Raw genomic sequence first — 13,120 nt, 5'->3', positions numbered from 1 at the left:
GGCGAAGGTTTGAGTAGAGACCACAAAAACCTCAGTATAAGCTAAGGTTGTAATGGTTGTTGAATTCCTAACCAAACCACATGGAGCATTGGCTACACTGGTGGAAATGGTTAAACTCTGAGACTGTCGATCCCGCCAGAATAAGAGCAACTCTTCAATACTAATTACTAGCCTGCAACTAGAAATGATGTACCATTGAATGCGAAGACCAACAACCACCGAAACATCTATTCTACAAGAACATTTCTGAATGTTACTCTGAAGTATCCAGTCGAACCACGAAAGAGACTTCACGGAAGCAGAGAGACGATCAGATGAACTTTCCAACAGAAAGACGGACGATTCCAACAGAGATCACGATGACACCCTGAGCGTAAATATATATTGATTGCAATTTATTCCCGAATGAGTGAGCGTTCATGTGCAAAGGATTAGCATTTCAATCAATATAATTATCAACTGTGTAGTGACTCTTGTCTTTCCCACCCTTCTCAGTCCACACCCCCTTCTCAGTCCACACCCCCTTCTCAGTCCACACCCACTTCCCAGTCCACACCCCCTTCTCAGTCCACACCCCCTTCTCAGTCCACACCCCCTTCTCAGTCCACACCCACTTCCCAGTCCACACCCCCTTCTCAGTCCACACCCACTTCCCAGTCCACACCCCCTTCTCAGTCCACACCCCCTTCTCAGTCCACACCCCCTTCTCAGTCCACACCCAGTTCCCTTTGTCCACCAAGCCGTCATATCGGCTTAGCCCACTAGGGAACCTCCCCCAACATTTCCCTGTAACCATAGCTACTGTTTGTTTGTTTATGCATTTCTGTGATTATTTATTTAGTTAGTAAATAAATGATTAAGCCAACTGATGTATGGATGAGTCATAGTAAAGGCTGGGTTCATGCAGATAACCAACAATTTACTACGTTTGGAATGAGACTGACGTGAGGTAAAGAATAATTCATTCATTAGAAGACTAATTGATCAGATATTAAAATATCTGAAGAGTTATATTAGGACAATTATAACTTTGTACTCTGAATATTTTCCTTGGTGACCCGACTTCCTAGTTAATTACATTTACATGATTAGTTTAATCACGTAATAATAATTACAGAGAATTGATTTGATAAAAATAACAGTCTTCAATTTAATGATGCCAAAGACATGACAACACCATAGGAAAGATACGGACAGGCCGATGGAATTTGGCCGGCAGACATGGGTTTCTGTTCTGCCTGAAGTCTGTTTAGAGGATAACCCACAGGTCTAGAGGGATGTGGCTGTAATAACCCACAGGTCTAGAGGGATGTGTCTGTGACAGATTAACCCACAGGTCTAGAGGGATGTGTCTGTGACAGATTAACCCACAAGTCTAGAGGGGTGTGTGACAGGTTAACCCACAGGTCTAGAGGGGTGTGTGACAGGTTAACCCACAGGTCTAGAGGGGTGTGTGACAGGTTAACCCACAGGTCTAGAGGGGTGTGTGACAGGTTAACCCACAGGTCTAGAGGGGTGTGTGACAGGTTAACCCACAGGTCTAGAGGGGTGTATGACAGGTTAACCCACAGGTCTAGAGGGGTGTGACAGGTTAACCCACAGGTCTAGAGGGGTGTGTGTCAGGTTAACCCACAGGTCTAGAGGGGTGTGTGACAGGTAAACCCACAGGTCTAGAGGGGTGTGTGACATGTTAACCCACAGGTCTAGAGGGGTGTGTGTGACAGGTAAACCCACAGGTCTAGAGGGGTGCGTGACAGGATAACACACAGGTCTAGAGGGGTGTGTGACAGGTAAACCCACAGGTCTAGAGGTGTGTGTGTGTCAGGTTAACTCACAGGTCTAGAGGAGTGTGTGTGAGACAGGTAAACCCACAGGTCTAGAGGGGTGTGTGCCAGGTAAACCCACAGGTCTAGAGGAGTGTGTGACAGGTTAACCCACAGGTCTAGAGGAGTGTGTCTGTGATAACCCACAGGTCTAGAGGAGTGTGTCTGTGATAACCCACAGGTCTAGAGGGGTGTGTGACAGGTTAACCCACAGGTCTGGAGGTGTGTGTGACAGGTAAACCCACAGGTCTGGAGGAGTGTGTGTGTGTGTCAGGTAAACCCACAGGTCTGGAGGTGTGTGTGACAGGTAAACCCACAGGTCTAGAGGGGTGTGTGTGTGACAGGTAAACCCACAGGTCTGGAGGGGTGTGTCTGTGATAACCCACAGGTCTGGAGGAGTGTGTGTGTGACAGGTAAACCCACAGGTCTGGATGTGTGTGTGACAGGTAAACCCAAAGGTCTGGAGGAGTGTGTGTGTGTGTGTCAGGTAAACCCACAGGTCTGGAGGAGTGTGTGTGTGACAGGTTAACCCACAGGTCTAGAGGGGAAAGGGAAAGGGGATACCTAGTCAGTACAACTGAAACGAGTCTTCCACATTTAACCCAACCCTTCTGAATCAGAGAGGTGCAGGGGGGCTGCCTTAATCAACATCCACATCTTCAGTGCCCGGGAGATAGTGGGTTAACTGCCTTGTTCAGGGGAATAGTGGGTTAACTGCCTTGTTCAGGGGAACAGTGGGTTAACTGCCTTGTTCAGGGGAATAGTGGGTTAACTGCCTTGTTCAGGGGAATAGTGGGTTAACTGCCTTGTTCAGGGGAACAGTGGGTTAACTGCCTTGTTCAGGGGAACAGTGGGTTAACTGCCTTGTTCAGGGGAACAGTGGGTTAACTGCCTTGTTCAGGGGAACAGTGGGTTAACTGCCTTGTTCAGGGGAACAGTGGGTTAACTGTCTTGTTCAGGGGAACAGTGGGTTAACTGCCTTGCTCAGGGGAACAGTTGGTTAACTGCCTTGCTCAGAGAAACAGTGGCTTAAACTGCCTTGTTCAGGGGAACAGTGGGTTAACTGCCTTGCTCAGGGGAACAGTGGGTTAACTGCCTTGCTCAGAGGAACAGTGGGTTAACTGCCTTGCTCAGGGGAACAGTGGGTTAACTGCCTAGCTCAGGGGAACAGTGGGTTAACTGCCTTGCTCAGGGGAACAGTGGGTTATCTGCCTTGTTCAGGGGAATAGTGGGTTAACTGCCTTGTTCAGGGGAACAGTGGGTTAACTGCCTTGCTCAGGGGAACAGTGGGTTAACTGCCTTGCTCAGGGGAACAGTGGGTGAACTGCCTTGCTCAGGGGAATAGTGGGTTAACTGCCTTGTTCAGGGGAACAGTGTGTCAGCTGCTCAGGGGAACAGTGGGTCAACTGCCATGTTCAGGTGAACAGTGGGTTAACTGCCTTGTTCAGGTGAGCAGTGGGTTAACTGCTCAGGGGAACAGTGGGTTAACTGCTCAGGGGAACAGTGGGTTAACTGCTCAGGGGAACAGTGGGTCAACTGCCTTGCTCAGGGGAACAGTGGGTTAACTGCCTTGTTCAGGGGAATAGTGGGTTAACTGCCTTGTTCAAGGGAACAGCCATTACCTGAACACCCCCCCCTCCAGGTAAGCTGCATTATAAATGAGCCATTACCTGAAACCCCCCAGGTAAGCTGCATGAAGAAGTACATTCAGTGCATCGATAATGAGAAGTGATATCAGCTCTTGTAAAGACTTCTCCAACTTAAGGAAATACAGCCTGGTTCACATCCAGCCGTGATTGGGAGTCCCACAGGGGCGGCACACAATTGGTCCACAGTCGTCCGGGGTTGGATGGTGTAGGCCGTCATTGTAAAACAGAGTTTGTTTTTAACTGACTTGAATAGTTCAATAATGGTTTAATAAATACATTTAAAAAAATGAAATTTCAGAGATCAAGGCCTTTTGGCTCTAACGCCTTACATCTGTCACATCAGATCACTGTGTGTGTGTGTGTGTGTGTGTGTGTATTGGCTGGGTAAGTACATTACAGTGTAGTGTTTTCTCGCCACTGTCTGTGCTCGGTGAGGCATTGTGGGTAGAATACCCACCATATAGAAGCCCTGTAAACAAACACAGCTGCTGATATCACCACTACGGAATGCAGTGGAATGCTCAACACTGTGAGAGAATGGGAGGTACTGAAAAGAGAGAGGGAGGGGTAGAGCGGGAGAGGGAGGGGCAGAGCGGGAGAAGGAGGGGTAGAGCGGGAGAGGGAGGGGTAGAGCGGGAGAGGGAGGGGCAGAGCGGGAGAGGGAGGGGTAGAGCGGGAGAGGGAGGGGTAGAGCGGGAGAGGGAGGGGTAGAGCGGGAGAGGGAGGGGTAGAGCGAGAGAGGGAGGGGCAGAGCGGGAGAGGGAGGGGCAGAGCGGGAGAGGGAGGGGTAGAGCGGGAGAGGGAGGGGTAGAGCGGGAGAGGGAGGGGTAGTATATAGGTTTTCCCCAATATATGTCCAGCTTCACAGTTCCCCAGTGTGTGTCCATCAGTGTATAACATGTCCTAAATAAGTTATCAAACTCCCATGTTATATAGATAGTAGAGACTATCACTGCATATGGAAGAATATCGAAGCTGCATTTTTTATTTAACTAGGCAAGTTAGTTAAGATCAAATTCTTATTTTCAATGACGGTCTAGGAACAGTGGGTTAACTGGTCTAGGAACAGTGGGGTTAACTGGTCTAGGAACAGTGGGTTAACTGGCCTAGGAACAGTGGGTTAACTGGTCTAGGAACAGTGGGTTAACTGGCCTAGGAACAGTGGGTTAACTGGCCTAGGAACAGTGGGTTAACTGGTCTAGGAACAGTGGGGTTAACTGGTCTAGGAACAGTGGGTTAACTGGCCTAGGAACAGTGGGTTAACTGGTCTAGGAACAGTGGGTTAACTGGCCTAGGAACAGTGGGTTAACTGGCCTAGGAACAGTGGGTTAACTGGTCTAGGAACAGTGGGTTAACTGGTCTAGGAACAGTGGGTTAACTGGTCTAGGAACAGTGGGTTAACTGGCCTAGGAACAGTGGGTTAACTGGTCTAGGAACAGTGGGTTAACTGGCCTAGGAACAGTGGGTTAACTGGCCTAGGAACAGTGGGTTAACTGGCCTAGGAACAGTGGGTTAACTGGTCTAGGAACAGTGGGTTAACTGGTCTAGGAACAGTGGGTTAACTGGTCTAGGAACAGTGGGTTAACTGGCCTAGGAACAGTGGGTTAACTGGTCTAGGAACAGTGGGTTAACTGGCCTAGGAACAGTGGGTTAACTGGCCTAGGAACAGTGGGTTAACTGGCCTAGGAACAGTGGGTTAACTGCATAGGAACAGTGGGTTAACTGGCCTAGGAACAGTGGGTTAACTGGTCTAGGAACAGTGGGTTAACTGCATAGGAACAGTGGGTTAACTGGCCTAGGAACAGTGGGTTAACTGCATAGGAACAGTGGGTTAACTGGTCTAGGAACAGTGGGTTAACTGGTCTAGGAACAGTGGGTTAACTGCCTAGGAACAGTGGGTTAACTGGTCTAGGAACAGTGGGTTAACTGGTCTAGGAACAGTGGGTTAACTGGTCTAGGAACAGTGGGTTAACTGGTCTAGGAACAGTGGGTTAACTGGTCTAGGAACAGTGGGTTAACTGGCCTAGGAACAGTGGGTTAACTGGCCTAGGAACAGTGGGGTTAACTGGTCTAGGAACAGTGGGTTAACTGGCCTAGGAACAGTGGGTTAACTGCCTAGGAACAGTGGGTTAACTGGCCTAGGAACAGTGGGTTAACTGGTCTAGGAACAGTGGGTTAACTGGCCTAGGAACAGTGGGTTAACTGGCCTAGGAACAGTGGGTTAACTGGTCTAGGAACAGTGGGTTAACTGGCCTAGGAACAGTGGGTTAACTGCCTTGTTCAGGGGCAGAACAACAGATTTTTACCTTGAATGTTACCTTGTCAGCTCGGGAATTCAATCCACCAACCTTTCGGTTACCAGCTTGGAAGCTGTATGTGGCTGAATAAGGAAGCTGTATATGGCTGAATATGGAAGCTGTATATGGCTGAATATGGAAGCTGTATATGGCTGAATATGGAAGCTGTATGTGGCTGAATATGGAAGCTGTATATGGCTGAATATGGAAGCTGTATGTGGAAGCTGTATGTGGCTGAATATGGAAGCTGTATGTGGCTGAATATGGAAGCTCCATGTGACTGAATATGGAAGCTGTATATGGCTGAATATGGAAGCTGTATATGGCTGAATATGGAAGCTGTATATGGCTGAATATGGAAGCTGTATGTGGAAGCTGTATGTGGCTGAATATGGAAGCTGTATGTGGCTGAATATGGAAGCTGTATATGGCTGAATATGGAAGCTCCATGTGACTGAATATGGAAGCTGTATATGGCTGAATATGGAAGCTGTATATGGCTGAATATGGAAGCTGTATATGGCTGAATATGGAAGCTGTATGTGGCTGAATATGGAAGCTCCATGTGGCTGAATATGGAAGCTGTATGTGGCTGAATATGGAAGCTGTATATGGCTGAATATGGAAGCTGTATGTGGAAGCTGTATGTGGCTGAATATGGAAGCTGTATGTGGCTGAATATGGAAGCTCCATGTGACTGAATATGGAAGCTGTATATGGCTGAATATAGAAGCTGTATATGGCTGAATATGGAAGCTGTATATGGCTGAATATGGAAGCTGTATGTGGAAGCTGTATGTGGCTGAATATGGAAGCTGTATGTGGCTGAATATGGAAGCTCCATGTGACTGAATATGGAAGCTGTATATGGCTGAATATGGAAGCTGTATATGGCTGAATATGGAAGCTGTATATGGCTGAATATGGAAGCTGTATGTGGCTGAATATGGAAGCTTCATGTGGCTGAATATGGAAGCTGTATGTGACTGAATATGGAAGCTCCATGTGGCTGAATATGGAAGCTCCATGTGGCTGAAAATGGAAGCTCCATGTGACTGAATATGGAAGCTCCATGTGGCTGAATATGGAAGCTGTATGTGGAAGCTGTATGTGGCTGAATATGGAAGCTGTATGTGGCTGAATATGGAAGCTCCATGTGACTGAATATGGAAGCTGTATGTGGCTGAATATGGAAGCTCCATGTGGCTGAATATGGAAGCTGTATGTGGCTGAATATGGAAGCTCCATGTGGCTGAATATGGAAGCTCCATGTGGCTGAAAATGGAAGCTCCATGTGACTGAATATGGAAGCTCCATGTGGCTGAATATGGAAGCTGTATATGGCTGAATATGGAAGCTGTATGTGGCTGAATATGGAAGCTGTATGCGGCTGAATATGGAAGCTGAATATGGAAGCTCCATTTGGCTGTATATGGCTGAATATGGAAGCTGAATATGGAAGCTGTATGTGGCTGAATATGGAAGCTCCATGTGACTGAATATGGAAGCTCCATGTGGCTGAATATGGAAGCTGTATATGGCTGAATATGGAAGCTGTATGTGGCTGAATATGGAAGCTCCATGTGACTGATTATGGAAGCTGTATATGGCTGAATATGGACGCTGTATATGGCTGAATATGGAAGCTGTATATGGCTGAATATGGAAGCTGTATATGGCTGAATATGGAAGCTGTATGTGGCTGAACATGGAAGCTCCATGTGGCTGAATATGGAAGCTGTATATGGCTGAATATGGAAGCTGTATGTGGCTGAATATGGAAGCTGTATGCGGCTGAATATGGAAGCTGAATATGGAAGCTCCATGTGGCTGTATATGGCTGAATATGGAAGCTGAATATGGAAGCTGTATGTGGCTGAATATGGAAGCTCCATGTGACTGAATATGGAAGCTCCATGTGGCTGAATATGGAAGCTGTATATGGCTGAATATGGAAGCTGTATGTGGCTGAATATGGAAGCTCCATGTGACTGATTATGGAAGCTGTATATGGCTGAATATGGACGCTGTATATGTCTGAATATGGAAGCTGTATATGGCTGAATATGGAAGCTGTATATGGCTGAATATGGAAGCTGTATATGGCTGAATATGGAAGCTGTATGTGGCTGAATATGGAAGCTGTATATGGCTGAATATGGAAGCTGTATATGGCTGAATATGGAAGCTCAATGTGGCTGAATATGGAAGCTGTATATGGCTGACTATGGAAGCTGCATGTGGCTGAATATGGAAGCTGTATATGGCTGAATATGGAAGCTGCATGTGGCTGAATATGGAAGCTGTATATGGCTGAATATGGAAGCTGTATATGGCTGAATATGGAAGCTGTATATGGCTGAATATGGAAGCTGTACAGTGGCTTGCGAAAGTATTCGGCCCCCTTGAACTTTGCGACCTTTTGCCACATTTCAGGCTTCAAACATAAAGATATAAAACTGTATTTTTTTGTGAAGAATCAACAACAAGTGGAACACAATCATGAAGTGGAACGACATTTATTGGATATTTCAAACTTTTTTAACAAATCAAAAACTGAAAAATTGGGGGTGCAAAATTATTCAGCCCCCTTAAGTTAATACTTTGTAGCGCTACCTTTTGCTGCGATTACAGCTGTAAGTCGCTTGGGGTATGTCTCTATCAGTTTTGCACATCGAGAGACTGACATTTTTTCCCATTCCTCCTTGCAAAACAGCAAAACAGTGAGGTTGGATGGAGAGCATTTGTGAACAGCAGTTTTCAGTTCTTTCCACAGATTCTCGATTGGATTCAGGTCTGGACTTTGACTTGGCCATTCTAACACCTGGATATGTTTATTTTTGAACCATTCCATTGTAGATTTTGCTTTATGTGTTGGATCATTGTCTTGTTGGAAGACAAATCTCCTTCCCAGTCTCAGGTCTTTTGCAGACTCCATCAGGTTTTCTTCCAGAATGGTCCTGTATTTGGCTCCATCCATCTTCCCATCAATTTTAACCATCTTCCCTGTCCCTGCTGAAGAAAAGCAGGCCCAAACCATGATGCTGCCACCACCATGTTTGACAGTGGTGATGGTGTGTTCAGGGTGATGAGCTGTGTTGCTTTTACGCCAAACATAACGTTTTGCATTGTTGCCAAAAAGTTCAATTTTGGTTTCATCTGACCAGAGCACCTTCTTCCACATGTTTGGTGTGTCTCCCAGGTGGCTTGTGGCAAACTTTAAACAACACTTTTTATGGATATCTTTAAGAAATGGCTTTCTTCTTGCCACTCTTCCATAAAGGCCAGATTTGTGCAATATACGACTGATTGTTGTCCTATGGACAGAGTCTCCCACCTCAGCTGTAGATCTCTGCAGTTCATCCAGAGTTATCATGGGCCTCTTGGCTGCATCTCTGATCAGTCTTCTCCTTGTATGAGCTGAAAGTTTAGAGGGACGGCCAGGTCTTGGTAGATTTGCAGTGGTCTGATACTCCTTCCATTTCAATATTATCACTTGCACAGTGCTCCTTGGGATGTTTAAAGCTTGGGATTTTTTTTTGTATCCAAATCCGGCTTTAAACTTCTTCACAACAGTATCTCGGACCTGCCTGGTGTGTTCCTTGTTCTTCATGATGCTCTCTGCGCGTTTAACGGACCTTTGAGACTATCACAGTGCAGGTGCATTTATACGGAGACTTGATTACACACAGGTGGATTGTATTTATCATCATTAGTCATTTAGGTCAACATTGGATCATTCAGAGATCCTCACTGAACTTCTGGAGAGAGTTTGCTGCACTGAAAGTAAAGGGGCTGAATAATTTTGCACACCCAATTTTTCAGTTTTTGATTTGTTAAAAAAGTTTGAAATATCCAATAAATGTCGTTCCACTTCATGATTGTGTCCCACTTGTTGTTGATTCTTCACAAAAAAATACAGTTTTATATCTTTATGTTTGAAGCCTGAAATGTGGCAAAAGGTCGCAAAGTTCAAGGGGGCCGAATACTTTCGCAAGGCACTGTATATGGCTGAATATGGAAGCTGTATATGGCTGAATATGGAAGCTCAATGTGGCTGAATATGGAAGCTGTATATGGCTGACTATGGAAGCTGCATGTGGCTGAATATGGAAGCTGTATATGGCTGAATATGGAAGCTGCATATGGTTGAATATGGAAGCTCAAGGCCTTTATTATCAACTGTATTGAAATGCAAGAGATTGTACAATTAATACATTGCTACATAAAGCCAGTGTGCTTGGTCCATGCTAGGCGATTGGTCCACAGGGCTTGCTGCTTGGCGCCCAGGGCTTGGTGTGCTAGGTGCTTAGTCCACAGGGCTTGGTGTGCTAGGCGATTGGTCCACAGGGCTTGGTGTGCTAGGCGATTGGTCCACAGGGCTTGCTGCTTGGCCCCCAAGGCTTGGTGTGCTAGGTGCTTAGTCCTCAGGGTTTGGTGTGCTTGGTCCACAGGGCTTGGTGTGCCTTGTGCTTGATCCACAGGGCTTGGTGTGCCTTGTGCTTGGTCCACAGGGCTCGGTGTGAAACCTGGTTCAAACAGGAGCATCAAAGCATGGACACACAGCCGGCTGAAACCTGATTCAGACAGGAGGACATACATGGACACACAGCAGGCTGAAACCTGATTCAGACAGGAAGACATACATGGACACACAGCAGGCTGAAACCTGGTTCAGACAGGAGGACATACATGGACACACAGCAGGCTGAAACCTGATTCAGACAGGAGGACATACATGGACACACAGCAGGCTGAAACCTGATTCAGACAGGAGGACATACATGGACACACAGCAGGCTGAAACCTGATTCAGACAGGAAGACATACATGGACACACAGCAGGCTGAAACCTGATTCAGACAGGAAGACATACATGGACACACAGCAGGCTGAAACCTGATTCAGACGGAGGACATACATGGACACACAGCAGGCTGAAACCTGATTCAGACAGGAGGACATACATGGACACACAGCAGGCTGAAACCTGGTTCAGACTGGAGGACATACATGGACACACAGCAGGCTGAAACCTGATTCAGACAGGAAGACATACATGGACACACAGCAGGCTGAAACCTGATTCAGACAGGAGGACATACATGGACACACAGCAGGCTGAAACCTGGTTCAGACAGGAGGACATACATGGACACACAGCAGTCTGAAACCTGGTTCAGACAGGAGGACATACATGGACACACAGCAGGCTGAAACCTGATTCAGACAGGAAGACATACATGGACACACAGCAGGCTGAAACCTGATTCAGACAGGAGGACATACATGGACACACAGCAGGCTGAAACCTGATTCAGACAGGAGGACATACATGGACACACAGCAGGCTGAAACCTGATTCAGACAGGAGGACATACATGGACACACAGCAGGCTGAAACCTGGTTCAGACAGGAAGACATACATGGACACACAGCAGGCTGAAACCTGATTCAGACAGGAGGACATACATGGACACACAGCAGGCTGAAACCTGATTCAGACAGGAAGACATACATGGACACACAGCAGGCTGAAACCTGATTCAGACAGGAGGACATACATGGACACACAGCAGGCTGAAACCTGATTCAGACAGGAAGACATACATGGACACACAGCAGGCTGAAACCTGATTCAGACAGGAGGACATACATGGACACACAGCCGGCTGAAACCTGATTCAGACAGGAAGACATACATGGACACACAGCAGGCTGAAACGTGATTCAGACAGGAAGACATACATGGACACACAGCAGGCTGAAACCTGATTCAGACAGGAGGACATACATGGACACACAGCAGGCTGAAACCTGATTCAGACAGGAGGACATACATGGACACACAGCAGGCTGAAACCTGATTCAGACAGGAAGACATACATGGACACACAGCAGGCTGAAACCTGATTCAGACAGGAGGACATACATGGACACACAGCAGGCTGAAACCTGATTCAGACAGGAAGACATACATGGACACACAGCAGGCTGAAACCTGATTCAGACAGGAGGACATACATGGACACACAGCCGGCTGAAACCTGATTCAGACAGGAAGACATACATGGACACACAGCAGGCTGAAACGTGATTCAGACAGGAAGACATACATGGACACACAGCAGGCTGAAACCTGATTCAGACAGGAGGACATACATGGACACACAGCAGGCTGAAACCTGATTCAGACAGGAGGACATACATGGACACACAGCAGGCTGAAACCTGATTCAGACAGGAAGACATACATGGACACACAGCAGGCTGAAACCTGATTCAGACAGGAGGACATACATGGACACACAGCAGGCTGAAACCTGATTCAGACAGGAAGACATACATGGACACACAGCAGGCTGAAACCTGATTCAGACAGGAGGACATACATGGACACACAGCCGGCTGAAACCTGATTCAGACAGGAAGACATACATGGACACACAGCAGGCTGAAACGTGATTCAGACAGGAAGACATACATGGACACACAGCAGGCTGAAACCTGATTCAGACAGGAGGACATACATGGACACACAGCAGGCTGAAACCTGATTCAGACAGGAAGACATACATGGACACACAGCAGGCTGAAACCTGGTTCAGACAGGAAGACATACATGGACACACAGCAGGCTGAAACCTGATTCAGACAGGAAGACATACATGGACACACAGCAGGCTGAAACCTGATTCAGACAGGAGGACATACATGACACACAGCCGGCTGAAACCTGGTTCAAACAGGCTTCTCGTCTCCTTCTTTCAGTTTCATTCGTCAGACTCAGAGTTTAGCCTTAAACTGGTATTTAAAGGACACACAGAGACAGCCAGACCCTTAGATGTTGAACTTAGAGGTCGTAATATCTCAAACTATCAGACAAGCTGGCAGCAAATGTCCAGCATTAAACAGATAGGAATGTGCAGGAGGGGCCTTATCTGTACAAAACAAGACCTGAGGTGACGGAAGGTCACTATGCTAGGCTATGCTATGCTAGGCTATGCGAGACAAAGGATCGTACCAGGTTATGCTATGCTAAGCTACGCTATGGGAGGAGTAGACACTCAGAAACGGATCAGCCAAACTTATCACATGGAGGGGATCCGTGTCACAGCAGGAGGCTATTTATAATCAATGAATCAAATGTCAGACTGCTACCAGATATATAGAGAGACTCAACCTAATGCTCCTCACCAAACTCTTTACTAGGCTAGCGGCAAGGCCTCCACGTTTTTTGTTAGATACCCTTACCTGAGGTAGAACACAACATAACCGTGTCTTTTCACATCTCTAATGTCTCACATTCATGAAATGAATGGTTGTGTAAAAATATTATACCAAAAATAT

Source organism: Oncorhynchus mykiss, unplaced genomic scaffold, assembly GCF_057628025.1.
Source record: "Oncorhynchus mykiss isolate SJ-2025 unplaced genomic scaffold, ASM5762802v1 scaffold106, whole genome shotgun sequence".
NCBI classification, from domain to species: domain Eukaryota; kingdom Metazoa; phylum Chordata; class Actinopteri; order Salmoniformes; family Salmonidae; genus Oncorhynchus; species Oncorhynchus mykiss.
The sequence above is the reverse complement of the archived record's forward strand: the minus strand, read 5'-3'. Positions refer to the sequence as shown.